The sequence below is a fragment of the Agelaius phoeniceus genome, chromosome 2, assembly GCF_051311805.1.
Source record: "Agelaius phoeniceus isolate bAgePho1 chromosome 2, bAgePho1.hap1, whole genome shotgun sequence".
Lineage (NCBI taxonomy): Eukaryota > Metazoa > Chordata > Aves > Passeriformes > Icteridae > Agelaius > Agelaius phoeniceus.
The window spans coordinates 110,681,598-110,695,819 of record NC_135266.1 but is presented as its reverse complement, the minus strand read 5'-3'; the positions used below and the strand labels follow the sequence as shown (position 1 = coordinate 110,695,819).

General features: G+C 35.6%; 1 long non-coding RNA gene across 1 annotated transcript; it reads left to right on the top strand.

Moving 5' to 3' along the window:
• The first annotated feature begins 211 nt into the window (after nt 1-211).
• On the top strand, nt 212-14,015 carry LOC143693490 (uncharacterized). The gene is made up of 3 exons (XR_013181194.1): nt 212-333; nt 8,059-8,218; nt 13,895-14,015. It is a non-coding gene; the product is annotated as an uncharacterized LOC143693490 (long non-coding RNA).
• Nucleotides 14,016-14,222: the final 207 nt, after the last annotated feature.

Below are 14,222 nucleotides of genomic sequence, written 5' to 3'. Positions count from 1 at the left end.
AAGTATAAAATTAATCCTAGTTCTTTATTGTCATTGTTCATGTCTTTTTCCCCATTCACCCAAAATATGTTTCCTTCTAAGATAAAATACTCTCTAATGCAGGAATATGTCACAGGCATTTTGGCAGGAAGCTTATTTTTTTGCAGTAAAATTTTTAGAGTAACCCATGATTTGATGCAAAAGACTAATAACTGATTTGTTGTTCTTCTTGCAGAGGTTTTTCAGTCCTTTGTGTTCTCGTGGCTGGTGCCTTGAATTTAGCTGAAAGCCATGTTTGTCAGTGGATGTGATGCTCTTAGCTAGAGAGGAAAACTCATACAAACAACATGAAGAGTGAGTTTTTATTCTAGTCTGAGTACTTTAAAATTCTTTGCACTTCACAAGCTTCGTTGTGCTTGATTTGTGCTCCTGAAGAGACAAAGGAGGAGGAACAGCTCTGGAAAATTCAGCCCTTTGAAAGCCAATACAAACCTTTGGATTTTTATTTTTGGTTTGGTCTTTTTTTTTTTTTTTTTTTTTTTTTGGTTTTTTTTTGTTTCTTTAATGGGTCTTGCACTCATGGAGAGTTTTAAATATCCAGGTGTTACAAGATGTAAGAAATAATGGGGCAGAATAGTGATTATGAGTGGCAATTAGTCACTGATCAGCTCTTTTTAGTGGCTTGTTTATAATGATGCTTTTTTTATACCCACAAAGTAGGAATAAGGATTTAAATCTTTTTCTTGTCTACTGGTTAATAGGTGTCTTAGAATAAATTTACAGTGACAGGTTCTTGTATCAATAATGAGTGTAAGTAATGAAAAACCAATAAACTTTACCAGCCCGGAGACTTTTATGTTTGCTTTCTACCATTTGCCTTGTTTGCATTTCAGAGCAGCTATAGATTCTTTCCTTCTGTTTTTCCTCTTGTATAGTAATTTTAAGCAAAGTTCTAGATACTGCTGCAGTTATGGAAAACAGGTATTGAATTACTGGGGTTAAAGTTAAGTATGGAGCAATTTTGTTAGAAGAAAGCTAAAGCAAGATTTTTGATTTAAGGGTAAAAAAGCCCAAGTCCAAATGCTAACCTGAAAATGAACCTGTGAATCCTATGCAGATTAACTATCCTGCTTTAGAGTACTTCTTTTTGTTTGACATAAGAGATAAGTTTCTTTTTCAGTAAACTTATAGAAATGAAGTTTTTTACTAACCTTACTCCATCTCAGAACATTTATTTTTGAATTATTCATTTGAAGGTTGCTTGCTATGGAGAGATCACAGTTCCCACAATGTTCATTTGTCTGACTTCTTGCCTTCCCTCCCTGAATGTGCCTCTAATTCATCACTGCTTTCCCTGTTTCTGAGGTCTATAGGAATGAACATCTTTTAAACAAATAAATAGTTGTACCTTTCTCGTCACCTTTTCAGTATTTTCCCTTAAAGTTTTTCTTCCTACCTTTAGGGCATGTTGAAAAGCCTGGAGAGGGGAGGAGGTGGCTGTTTCCAGAGCATGCTTTTGTTTTTTGTTTTCTGGAAGGAGTTCCTTTTAGCAGGATACCTGACAATCTCCTTCCCTTGGCACCAACTCATGTCCTGCCCCAGACGTGGAGAAGCTTTGAAAAATGAGAATATTGTACTTGAAGTGGAGAAAACAAGTTAAGCTGTGTGGTGCTATGAATGTGTGCCTTGTTGCCTTTGCTTGCCAAGACCAGCTCTGCAACTCAGCTGCCACTGAATTTAACAGCACAGAGTGGGACCTGAGTCCCATCTTTAGGAAATTCTGAAAGAGGTGAAATAGGTGATTACACTCTGGATATCTTTTCATAGCAAAGTTTTTTGAGACAAATGCTTTATATTTTCTGCCCCAGACACATCACTTAGAATATCTTGATTGAATCCCTGGAAAATAAGTAAAAACTGATGGTCCACATTATAGATAGCATTTGGCTGGGTTCAGTAGTGACATTTTTCTCAAAAGTGAAGAGACAATAATGAGAAAAGATGTTCGGAAGAGTATCCTTGGTAAAGCAGCATATTGGGTGTGGTAATTTATTTTTCATTTAATCTATGTGTCTCCCCCTGCATCCAATACTTAGGGAACATTCTCATTAAAAGCCACCTGTGTAAAAATCTTCTTAGGCCCTCTCAGTTCATCTTTCTGTTATGCAGAGCACTCCTTAGCAGATGTGTCCCTTGGTTAAGTGAAGTTCCAGGGAATCCTTTTAAATTCTGAACGATCTACTTTGAATATTAGTTTATTTTGCGGAATAAGGGAGGGGAATAATTTCTTTTCAAGAAAAGTTATCACTATCACTGAATTGTGAAATAAGATTACTGGTAAATCATAATTTTTTCAGTGCAGCTGATGGAAGAAATAAATCCATCTAGGCACATCTAAGCAAAGTATTTACAGCTCACTTAAACAGCCTTTCTAACTCATATTTCCTGTATAAATCAGTCTTGTTTGTGACCTTGGAAATACATCAGAATTACAAAAATAACTAAATTGCTTTCTGCCAACTCAAGCTGAGGTTCTTTTAACTTACCATTGCCTTCAATTTCACAGAAAATGTCCTCTCTGATTAAATATAATTTTAACATTACAAAATGCTTTAGGAAAAAAAAATAAAAAAGGCTAAGTCTATCTACAGTTAAAGTGATACTTTCATAATACCAATCTGAATTTTTACTACCATCTATGAGTTTGACCACAATATACTGTAAATATCTGTTGACATGCAATCTCAGAGAGAAGTCTGGCTTCGAGTTTGTAGTTATAAATTCCTTTTAAATTCTTTTATAAGCCATTGTGTTTGAAATGCCCTTCTTTTAAGCTAAGATATATCCCCATAGGAATTTCCTAACACTTCACCGGAGGTTTTTTGTCCCTGGGCCGAAAGGCCAAGACAGCTAGCCCTCTTTTTGTTCCCTATTTCTTTTGAGGCTAACCTGGACTGCCTGCTGTTCCTTTTGAAAGTTCACCCTGCTTCCATTGACACAAGTCCTGACCCAAATGCTTATTGCAGCTTGTCTTCTGCCTTGTAGTTTCTCAGGCACAGAGAGCACAACTGTCATAATCCTTTAGACTTTACTGGTGTCAATATATTGATGTGAGGAAAAGATCAAGCTGGGAGATTTTGGTCACCTTTCCTTATATCTGGGCAATGTCTAGACATGGTAAAATGTAAGTTGATGACAAGGGAAGTTTTTGGTGTTGGAGCACTGATAAAAATCCACACCAAATAAAACCAAAGCAGTTGATGAGGAAATACAAGGCTCGAATACCCTTGGTTGGTTTGGGTAATTTGTGTGAAAAAGGTTTGGATTTAAGAGGAGCATTGGTGTTACTACATTCTCATTACAGTCTTCCTTCTTTTGAGGGAAGAAATTGAATGAGATTTTCTTGGAACTAGAAACTGCAATTTCACCTGGCTCTTCAGGCAGCAATATTCCAGTTTCATCACATAATAGTAGTGTGTTTGTGCATTAAGTCTTGTGAACATCCATAGTTTTACCAAAAGTTTGCCCTTTGGAATGGGAAGTTGCCATGCCCTTACATTCCGTACACTCTTTTGTTCATTTCCATTCCATGCACAAAATCATACCCAAAGTTTCAATGCTGGCCACAGCCTTTAAAAGAAAACATTTCACATTTAATCTGTGGAGATGTTTGTTACTAAAATCCCAGAAGATTCCACCTACATTGAACAACCAATTCTTGTTACTGCTGGTATGACATGATTAGCACCTAAGAAATTAAAATTTACATGAGGAAAGGCAACCAGGAAGAGAGACAGCAAAGAGGCAAAACAAAATAAATAATTGCAGAGACTAGAAACTGAAGGCATAAACTTGTTGAAGGCTACAAGGAAGATTTCCAACTTCAATACTTGACTTTAAAAACATTGTGTTTGTTTATTTTGTTGGGGAAAAGGATTGTGGGAGATTTTAATTGCAATTATTATTATATTTGTATGCAACAGCAATTCTACACAAAATCTATGACACAGCATGCTCCCTTCTAATCTGAAAGCTTCCCCAGAGAAGAGAAGAAGGCACTTTCGGAGTTTCCCGTGATGACTGAAAGGTCCCAGCCTTCTCGAGTGGTTCTCACTTTCCTAGAGTAAGGGACAGTGTGGGGACATTGATTTTATGTGGTAAGGGGATACTAGATGTTTGCTGGCAAAGGGTTTGAGGAGATGGGTATTGTTTTCAGCCCTCTGAAATTCCAAAAGACCTAGCTGCAGTTCTTGATCTTGCCTCCTCTCTTCATCAAGGTAAACTAAATAGAGTCTCTAAGCATGGGGATCTGTGTCTTATTTCTGCCTGAAGGTATTAAAAACACAAACTGATTCTGCAGTTACCTTTATAATTAAAGGTCAGTGCAGCTTTATAGCCTTCAAAAATGTACCCCTGATTTACAGGAAAACATAAAAGTCAGAGGAGAATTGGGTCATGTAATTTAAAGATCATTATTGTCATTCGCTTTGAAATAATGCTCCCACATTGGAATTGAAGTTACATTATTCACTGTGATTTGTACTTTTAAAAAATTGGAGATGGACAATATTTTTTTCAGGCCTCAACCTTTAGCCAGAATGAATTATGGTAATTGTTGTAAACAGAGTATTAATGTTAGCAAAGAAAAGATGGCAGCAAATTAAAAGTAGAACTCTGCCAGGGAAACATTCAAGAAAGAAAAATTTATGAAGGATAAGGGAAAACATTAGACTTGTGAATATCATTGTGATTATATGGCTATTTGTTTAAAATAACATAGCTATAATTTTTAAAACCAAAACAGAACTTATATTGGCTTTTGACAGTGCAAGAATGTGGATGCAGATGAAGATAGTAGAGCTTGAAGGGGTAGTTTGGACAAAAGGATATTGGAAGATTTACATGTGGAGTTTTGTATTCATGAACAACATTTACCTGAAAGAAAGAACTAAAATATGAAGGTTTTGGCTTGCCCTTCCCTCCTCTCCACACACTCAACAGGGTAAAGGAGATTTTCTTTCCTTTTACCTACGGTAAAGATTTAGCAAACCCTGTATGTTGTACATTTACACTCCTCTCAGCCTGAAGATCAGAATTTGAAAGGGACTCAAAAGCAAACACTACAAAGTTTGGCATGAGAATTAAGCTTCTGATTGTTTGTACAATGGGCAGAGACATTTTTCTTTCTCTATTTAATTTTTTTTAACTAGGAAAAGAATAGCAGCTAAGGAAGAAGTTGGACTAGGCACTGCTAGCTGCCTTCCAACAGGTAAAAAAGATTCCAAAAGAAATCACAAGTTTTCCTGAATAGATCTCAGAGGATCTAAAGTAATGAATCTCAGACAAATTAAACCAGAAGCATTTTATCTAGTCTATTATCTTCTATATCTAAGGAAATAACAAATCTTTGAGCAGGAAGATAAGAAAAGGTGGTGGTAAGTGAACAACTGATTCTTTCCCGAATTTCCTGGAGCAGTGCTATTCCAAGCCAATTTAAATGACTTTGACAGACTCATCACAATGTAAAAGGCATTTTTTCTTACCTTCTTTCCTCTGTGACTAATTTACTGGGCAGAAAGGAAGCTGACAGGAGGAAATATGAAGAGGATAGAGGCTACTGCTGCATCCTTGTCTTAACTAATATTTCAGGTGCTGGTGTGAGCAGAAAAAAAATTACAATTCTGCTTTTAGTTTCCATTTGCAAATGGAACACACTAGAGAGATAGTAAAAGTCAGGGCTTCCAGCCATTTGAACAACCCTGGATAGGAACAAGCTACTCCCAGGAAAATCTTCTTTTTCTGCATTTACAGATATTTAAGATTTTACACCTGTGTATATATGTATATAGAGTTTTTTATTTCTTATAGACATATAATTTAGATTTCTGACTGATACATTACTTAAAAAAATTAATATTTTTGCTAATGCTTTTACAGGTGATATCTAAGTCTTTTTTTCCTTTCATCCAAATACAACGCAGTACTAAAATTTGCAACTTTAAAACTTAAGCATTTATAGAAATATCAAGTTTCTGCTCTAGGTCTGAATGTATTTTTTTAACACATATCTTTCTTCTTTGAAAATTATTTTCACTAGCTTCATTTTTAGATGGGGAAAATGTGTGTGGGGATTCAACTATGCTCATTATATTATTTGTTCCTTTTTCATTAAAATCAAAGTAGTATATCCAGGTGATTTTTTTCACCAACCTGCACATTCTGGTCACATTCATTATTTTTCACATGGCTAGGCAAATCTCCTAAGATCGAAGCAGATGGTGACAGCTTCCTCATACCATCAAATCAAATTGAGATAGCAAAAATAAACATTGGTCCCAAGCTTAGAAACTAGGTGAACAGTCTGCCTTCTGAAAAGCTGTGCCAATTTTTTAGAAACCACGGATAAAATAATGTTGATTAAGAAATAACCACAAACATCCAAAAAGATTTCTTAGGAGAATATTGAAGATATGAGACTACCTAAGACTTAATGTTCTATATCAAGATGGGGTTTGTTTGAAAAGCGTGAGTATTCTCCCTCCAGCCTTTGTGTTCAGAATGTGCTCTGATCAATAATTCAGTGCCACCTGAGGTTCACTATTTGAAATTTAGGAACTACAGGTAATATTTGCAGTGTTTCCTCAACCCTCTCTGTGAAAAAATAAAAAATTGTAGTACTAAAATGTTGTTACTTTAGGATGAAAATCTATGTCGTAAATAACACCCAGGTTCACTGTTTTAATTGTAAGATTAAAATTTGGTTCTGTAATTTTCTCCTCTTATTAATTTATTTTGTATACAATTGTTTTTCATCATTAGGAAAGCCTTGCACCATGGTACATGGAAAACAACTGCAGGAGAAGAAACAAATACTTTGGGAATATCATGTGTACAATACATTGCACCAGCCTAAGATGTACTCCTGATTTTGAGCATAAAGTATAAGAAACAAGCATATTCAACTGATTTAGGGCTTGCAGCATGTTTGCAAGAAGGAAATGCTTGTCTGGCCAAAATAGTGAGGGCACTAGATTCTTTCAATTTAATTATTACCAAACTTCTAAACAAAGGTCGAATCTCTCCGTGTTCTCAAAATAACAAAACAAACAAAAAAACCCCAAAAAATCCACCAAGAAACCAAAAAAAAAAATAAAACAAAAAATGAAACATCCCTCAACTTTGAAAGAAAAAGCAACCTTTTTTCCATATGTAACATTTCCATCTCAGATGATTACCTTTGTTAAATTTGTATGCCACAGGAACTTGGGTATATTACTGATGGAAAAGTAGAGCAACTGATTGAAAAGTGATACAATTTCTATATTACAAAACTGTTGCCTTTGAATGAAGAGCATCAATCATAGGTAAATGCATAAGTAAAAGGATCTATAGCATTAATGCTTTTATGTGACAGTTAAGGTGTGTGGAGCATTGCAAAAGGAGAGGTTTTATGAGAACTAGGCTGGGACAATAAAATACCATTTGCCTGATGCTGGTATCATATATTTTATAAATAGGGAGAATAACACAGTTCAGGCAGAAGGGTTTAGCAGTCCCTCTCATTTGGAATGTTCTCATTGTTAGCTTCCAGAGGGTGACTTATCCTGTAAAAATCATGTTACACAACCCATTATGTGTCTTGATATTCGTCACAAAGTAAATGTTATGACATACTAATTTGATGAAAAGATACCATTAAAAATATTACAGCAAAAATGAAAAGTGTTGTGATTAACAGAGTTCTAGTGTAGTCAAAATCAGGTTGTATTTCAGGTTTTGTTAAGCTCTGTACCCAACTGAAATAAGTTGTATCTAAATTTGTCATCTAAACTTTAGATGGCAAATTGTTTGATCACTAACAGGGTGTGTCCTAGCTGTGCTAATACAGGACTGAGGGAAAGAAAATCCTCTAGTGCCAATGAATAGCACTTTGACTATTATATTAGAATATTACATATTATTTGTATAATAATATTGTATAATATAATAATAATAATATTATAATACTTATAGTTTGGTACTGTGCCCATGCATATGGAAATGTCAGTCTTACGGTGATTTTTCTCGTCCTTCTATTAGATCCTCCTATAATTTTGAGGATGTGAGAGAATCATGAAAGATTACTGTTAAATTCAAGCCTAAATCCATAATCTCATTGGAATAATGGGGGAATTCGCTTTCTAATCCACATTTCTGTGCTGCCTGAGGAATTTGGAGCCATAGTATCACATCAGTTTAGGTATGTCTTTTAGATTTCTTTTTTTCCATTGTAATCCCAAATGATATAAACACTTTATTTTAGTAGTAACAAACTGTATTGTACAGCCTCAATCAATGTATGTATCAGCCAACTTAAAAAAAAATGCTGTAATCTATGTGCCATGGGCTATGAAATGTGTTGATTTTTCTGCTTACTCCTGCTATACTTTTTCTTCTATTTATTGCATTGATTTTAAGTCATCAGGCAACATGTAGCATGGATTTCCATCTACTTCCTTGCTTATGTCAAGGATCCCTTTGCCATTTGACTGCATTTTTCAGATCCCTCTTTTCATCTTTTCTCACCATTCTTTATCTTTTGCCTACATCGTCCTTTTTCCTCAAGTCTTCTTTTTATCTGAAGGGATACACTGAAGAGGATCAGTAACAATGTGGGATTTTTGCTTCTACCTCCACCTTGGAACTATTTTTCCTTATTTCAAAACTAGGAGAATTTTTCCAAGTCTTACAGGGACAGAACTGCAACAGCATTAACTCTGTCAGATGCTTTTCCTGATTCCAAGTTGCCTTCCCATCCTCAGAGACAGAGTTCTTTTTCTTCAGGGGAAAAAAACTAAGCCATTAACTAATTTTCAGATCTTAAAACTGTGGGATTCTTATTTTCAAATTATCTGAAAAGTAGTCAGAAACAATAAAATGGGGGGAAAAGATGATTACTGTATACTTCAATGGATTCATTATTGCTGAAAAGGGGGGGCATACATAATCAAATATTTAACAAAGGATCCTGAACTTTGATTTTAACAAGAATTTCCTCCAAGACTTCCTTACAAATTGCTCTGACATTTAAATAAATTTGAATTTATTTACCACAAGATATGTTGCAATGAGACAGCATATGTCCAGTAATTTAACAATATTTCTGACAAGTTCACAGTATCTCCCTCATTAGAGCCATTTCTTCCTTACAGAAATATTCTCCCAGGACTCCTTTTAGCAGGAGTGTTTTGGTGCAAAGGCTCCTCCTGCAAATGTTCACAAAGTACTAACATGACATTTCAATAGTATTAAAACCTGTTCAAGTTTACTTGCCAACTTGTGCCCTATTTGCAAGTAAAATATGCCTTCCTTTCTAATCATCTGCTGCTTTAAATGATCATTTCCCATTCATTTAATAATATATGCCAAGTGCCTTCCAAACATGTTTTATCCTTAGACTGTCTCATCATCCTCTTGTGTGGTAGCAGTGCCCCTCTCAAAAGAAATGAACAACATAAGGAACTCCAAACGTCTAGGTGGCACTTCACATTATGAAAATACAAAATGTCTGTGGCAAGACCTATCTAAAAAAACACCAATACATTTTTAAAATTCAACAAAAAGTGGAAAGCAGCTGGAGGAGCATTTGGGCAATTTTGATCAATCAACGACTGCTTTAAACAACATCTATTATTTGTGAGTTGAAGAATCTGTAATATATTACCATAGAGATGATAGTGGAAAAGTAGTATCAGTTTCTAAAATACTAATTGGAAAATAACAATCCTGATTCCATGGAAATAAATATGTTACACTAATCAAGAAGGAATTGCTAGTTTTAACTGGAGTGCCAAAAAGGTGCATCCATCAAAGGGGAAGAAAGAGTTATTTGTGTTTGCAAACATTTTGTGAGTCAAGTTTAGTTTTGTGAGTAAAAATATTGTCACTGTTATTTGAGAGAGATTTAGATAATCCAGCAACAGGACAACAAGTTAGCACCATCTTCCCCAAATAGCTTATGAGACCAGCTTGTGGAAAATGTTCAAGATGAATCTGGGAGAAGAGATATTTTTAATATCTTTACAACAGTGAAGCTATGTAGCAGAAAAAGGTATAACATAAATAAAACAAAATAAAACTTAAACTGCCAAGGATGAAATAAGATAAAAACTAATACAAATTAGGTCAATCATCCTAATATTTTAATCCCCTCTCCCATGACCAAAACTTTTAATATTATATTACTTAAGACCAAAACTTTTAATATTATATTACTTAATTCTGGGCCTATGCATATATTTTATATTTGGATAACTGTCACAATCATAGATTTTTTTCCTCTACATGCTTCAATTGTGTCTACTCTCCATGATACAGAAAAACTAGTTCTTCTTTTGCACTTGACAATTTAATGTACAGTTTGAGGGATTTTTTTAATGTTTTTGTTCTTTGTGAATACTGGTATCTCATTCTTGAGGATTTTTCAATTTTCTGTTTTAGAAAATGCATGATAGCGTACAATTACTTCATAACACTCAGAATATTCACTATGGTAATAGAGCTGATAATCTTGGCAGAGCTAATGAACAAAGTTCAATGCTATTTCCAGAATGGATGGGTCTATGCAAATTTTAAAGACTACTTACAGCTTGTGTGCTCTCTCAGAATTTTATTAATAAAGACAGATGAGATCTGAGCAACAAGACAAATACTAGTTCTCAGAAAATGCAGCACATATCTCAGGCAGCTCAAGACAACATAAGCAGCTGAAGCACTTTTATTGTGCTTTACATTTTCAAACCAACTTGTTGATGGCCACAGCACCGGAGTAGGGTGGGTTTGTTCTCACAGCCTTGACTACCAGCCTACCTTTCTGTGGTGGCATCAAGACAGCTGTTACTGATGAAATTATTTACTTGCCATTTTTAAGAGATAAATAAATGGTGTTTAAGAGGGACCCAAAGCGGTTTGTGCCAATAAACAAGTCAGCATGTTTGCGGTTTTATTTTAGAAATGTTTGTCTGTGGTTCACAGAGAGTTACTCATCACTGGGTATCAGTAAGTTGATTATGCAAAGTAACAATCTGTTTTCAAGCTTCCAAAGAGACCCAGTATATCATCTGCATCTAAACTCCTTCATGTTATGCACTGAAAGTCAAAAAAACCCAAGGATATTTCCTTCACAAAACGCCATTATCTCAGGAGATGTCAACATTTCCTACAATACTCAAAACCACAATATAATCTTATGATTGAATTTTTTTTGTGTGTCAAACAGAAGAAAACCTGTTAGCAGAGATAATGTAATACACTTGTAAGCTTATAAGCAAAACACAAAGCACCAACACCTCCTCTTCTCCCCCATTACCTTGCCCTGCCAAAAAAAACCCTAACCCATGCTGTAATTTTCTTATCTTGTCTGTTTTTCCTTGTCCCTGTTCTCTTTTGCATCCCCATCAGTTCAATACTTTCTCAACCACCATGCCACCCTGTTTTTCTCCCTGTCAGCTTGCTGAACAGTGTACCATTACATCTGAACTAGTTGGCTTTTAAGCAGTTCTCACTTTGCCCTTTGTCTGAGAGCACAGAACAAAAGAATTGATACACCTTACCTAAAGGCCTCTTGCCCCCCTTATCTTAGAGCCTTGTTTACAGTGAGCAACCAAAATAAATATGTTTAGATGTGAACAACGGTCAGACAGCACCAGAAAGATCTGTAGGAATTTCAAATGAAACAGAGGAGTTCATGGAAGCAGAAGCCTTGAAAACTGTTGAGCACTGCAGAAAGGAAGGGGAAAAAAAAGCAGAATATAAAGTTTTTCTTGCTTGAGCTTATGTGACACAGACTGCTTTGGGATCATGGAGAACATACCTAGAGCTCTGAGCTACAAACTGCCCCTTGTTAGGGGAATTTGTCTTGTATGAAGGAGATTTAATTGCAGCCATCTTCAAACAAATTGGAAAATAACCAGGAGGTAAGTGAAAGATTCATTTAATAATCTTAACAAGACACAGCCTAGAGCATCTGAAGGCCTTTAACAAGTGCTAATGATTATACCTGAGAAAATATCTGGTTCTGACTCAGAATTATTAATTTAGGAGGGAGGATAAGAATTCATAACAATTTTAATGGAGGGAATTTAAAAAAAATTAAAAAGCTCAAACTGAATAAAACAATGTTAAAAAAACTTACAGACCCAAATATTTACTAATTCTATAAGACATTACTTACTTTGTCTTCTATGTATTTTTCAAGTTGGCTTTTCTATGGTCCTGTGCATGGTTAATTTACTGATATATTCCAACAAATCCCAGTAATTTCCCCAAAAGGGTTTTTTTTTTTGGTCTTGGAAAACATATATGCAGAGTCCCAGATCTCTGTAATGTCAGGGGAAAGACCTAGATGATGTCTGAATCAAATGCACTCCACATTCAGCATTCAGTATAACCTAAAATCACAAGACATGGTCACTGTGATATAATCAGGAATACAGCCCAAAATCAATCACTTCTTCATCCAAATTACCAGAGAAGAAAAGCAATCTGGTTACACAAATGAATCAAACCATGCTTTGCTTGTGGTGGATGTGGCCTCCATTTCTCAGGTCAGGGTCCTTGGATCATCTTGTTGTGTGGTACTTTGTGATTGTTATAGTTATGTCACTGTAGAAATACAAAGAAAAATCATGAAAAGATTTTTTTTTATATATATATATTTTTTTTTTTTAATAGGTCCAGTGTTCTTGAGTCTGAGGGCTGCAGTACTAAAGTCAGAAATGCTACTGTGTCTTTGTTATCTGAAGAGGGAAGCTTTGAAAGAACTGAAAAATAACTTGCTGAAAAAACACACTGAAATTTTTTACTCAGCTTTCAACAAACTACTGCTTTGAGACCCTTCCATGTTACACTTCATCCCTAGTTTTCAGACTCTGTGAATATCTGTATTTTATATTATTTTCCTCAAACATATTAGTTTGTATTTTTCCCATCTGAAGCTCATTTTGTAATTTTCTGCCTGATTCCTTAATCTCACTTGGTCCCATTTGTATTATGCCTTTGTGCTCTCTGGTGTTCACCTCAAGTTCTAATTTATTCTCACCTGCATATTTCATTAATGTATTTTTACTCCCACATGCACATTATTAATAAAGACGTTAAACTGGATGACTCTCTACAGAATGCTATTAAATATTCTCCCCTACACTCCAAATCTAATACTTTAAGCCATTTTTTGTACAGCCAGCTCTCAGCCCTTGTGACAATGCTCTCTGCAAGTCATTGGGAAATAATTTTCGGTAGAATTCTGCAAGTTATCATATCAAGCACGTCACTAGATTCCAGACATGTATATAAGTAGGTGATTGTGTCAAAAAAGAAAAAAAAAAAAGGAAAACAAATAGCAAAGTCTGTTTTTACAAAATAGGTGCTGTATTCATTACTTGATGACTAGGTTTGAGACTGGGGAAAGAATTATCTGAATTATTTTTTTGTAACCTTTACACCATGATTTATAGAGCACTGTTTTCAGCTCTACCCAGATTCTTTCCAATTCCCCTGGCACCAGGACCTGTTTCTGTTGCTTACAGCGTTTAGCACCAGCCCCTTGTTCACAGGGTGGATAGCAGGGCAAAGACCCCTTCAGACCAAGCATAATGCTGATCTGTGGTGAGGCTTCCAACAAGCTCTACTGCCAGTGTTGCACAAGAGACAAAAAGTCACTTTTGTGTTGCCTGCAACTCTTCCATCCCACTCCTACATGGGAGAAACGGTCCCAACTCAAACTCCTGACCCCAGGGCTTGGGAAGGCAGCACGCCCTTGTGCTGCTCTGGTTTTGCTTTTCTCAGTCTGCTTTTAATACACTTCCTATTCTGTGTTAAATTGTTTCCCTCCCTAGCAATTTTCTCCCAGCTACTCATGTTCTCCTCTAATTACCAGGTGCAATTAGAATAATTCTACTGCTTTCTGCGGATTCTGCGGTTCGGCAGTGGAATCGGATTGGGATCAAGTTCAGCTGTGGTTTTCTGTCTAGCAAAGCCTATGTGTGCTTCAGGAAGGTAAGTTGGATGCCTGGTGTGTATGTCCAACTGTTTAAAGCAATACTCAGCATCAAAACAACACTGAAACCATTCATTAGGAATTCATGCAGTGACTGGAAAGGAAAAACCATTTCTTCCCATTCTTTATTTTAGATTTGTGCAAAGACTGCGTCAAAAAGAGTTCAGCCACAAGATGAAATTTGGACTTGTCCCATAGATGCAACAGC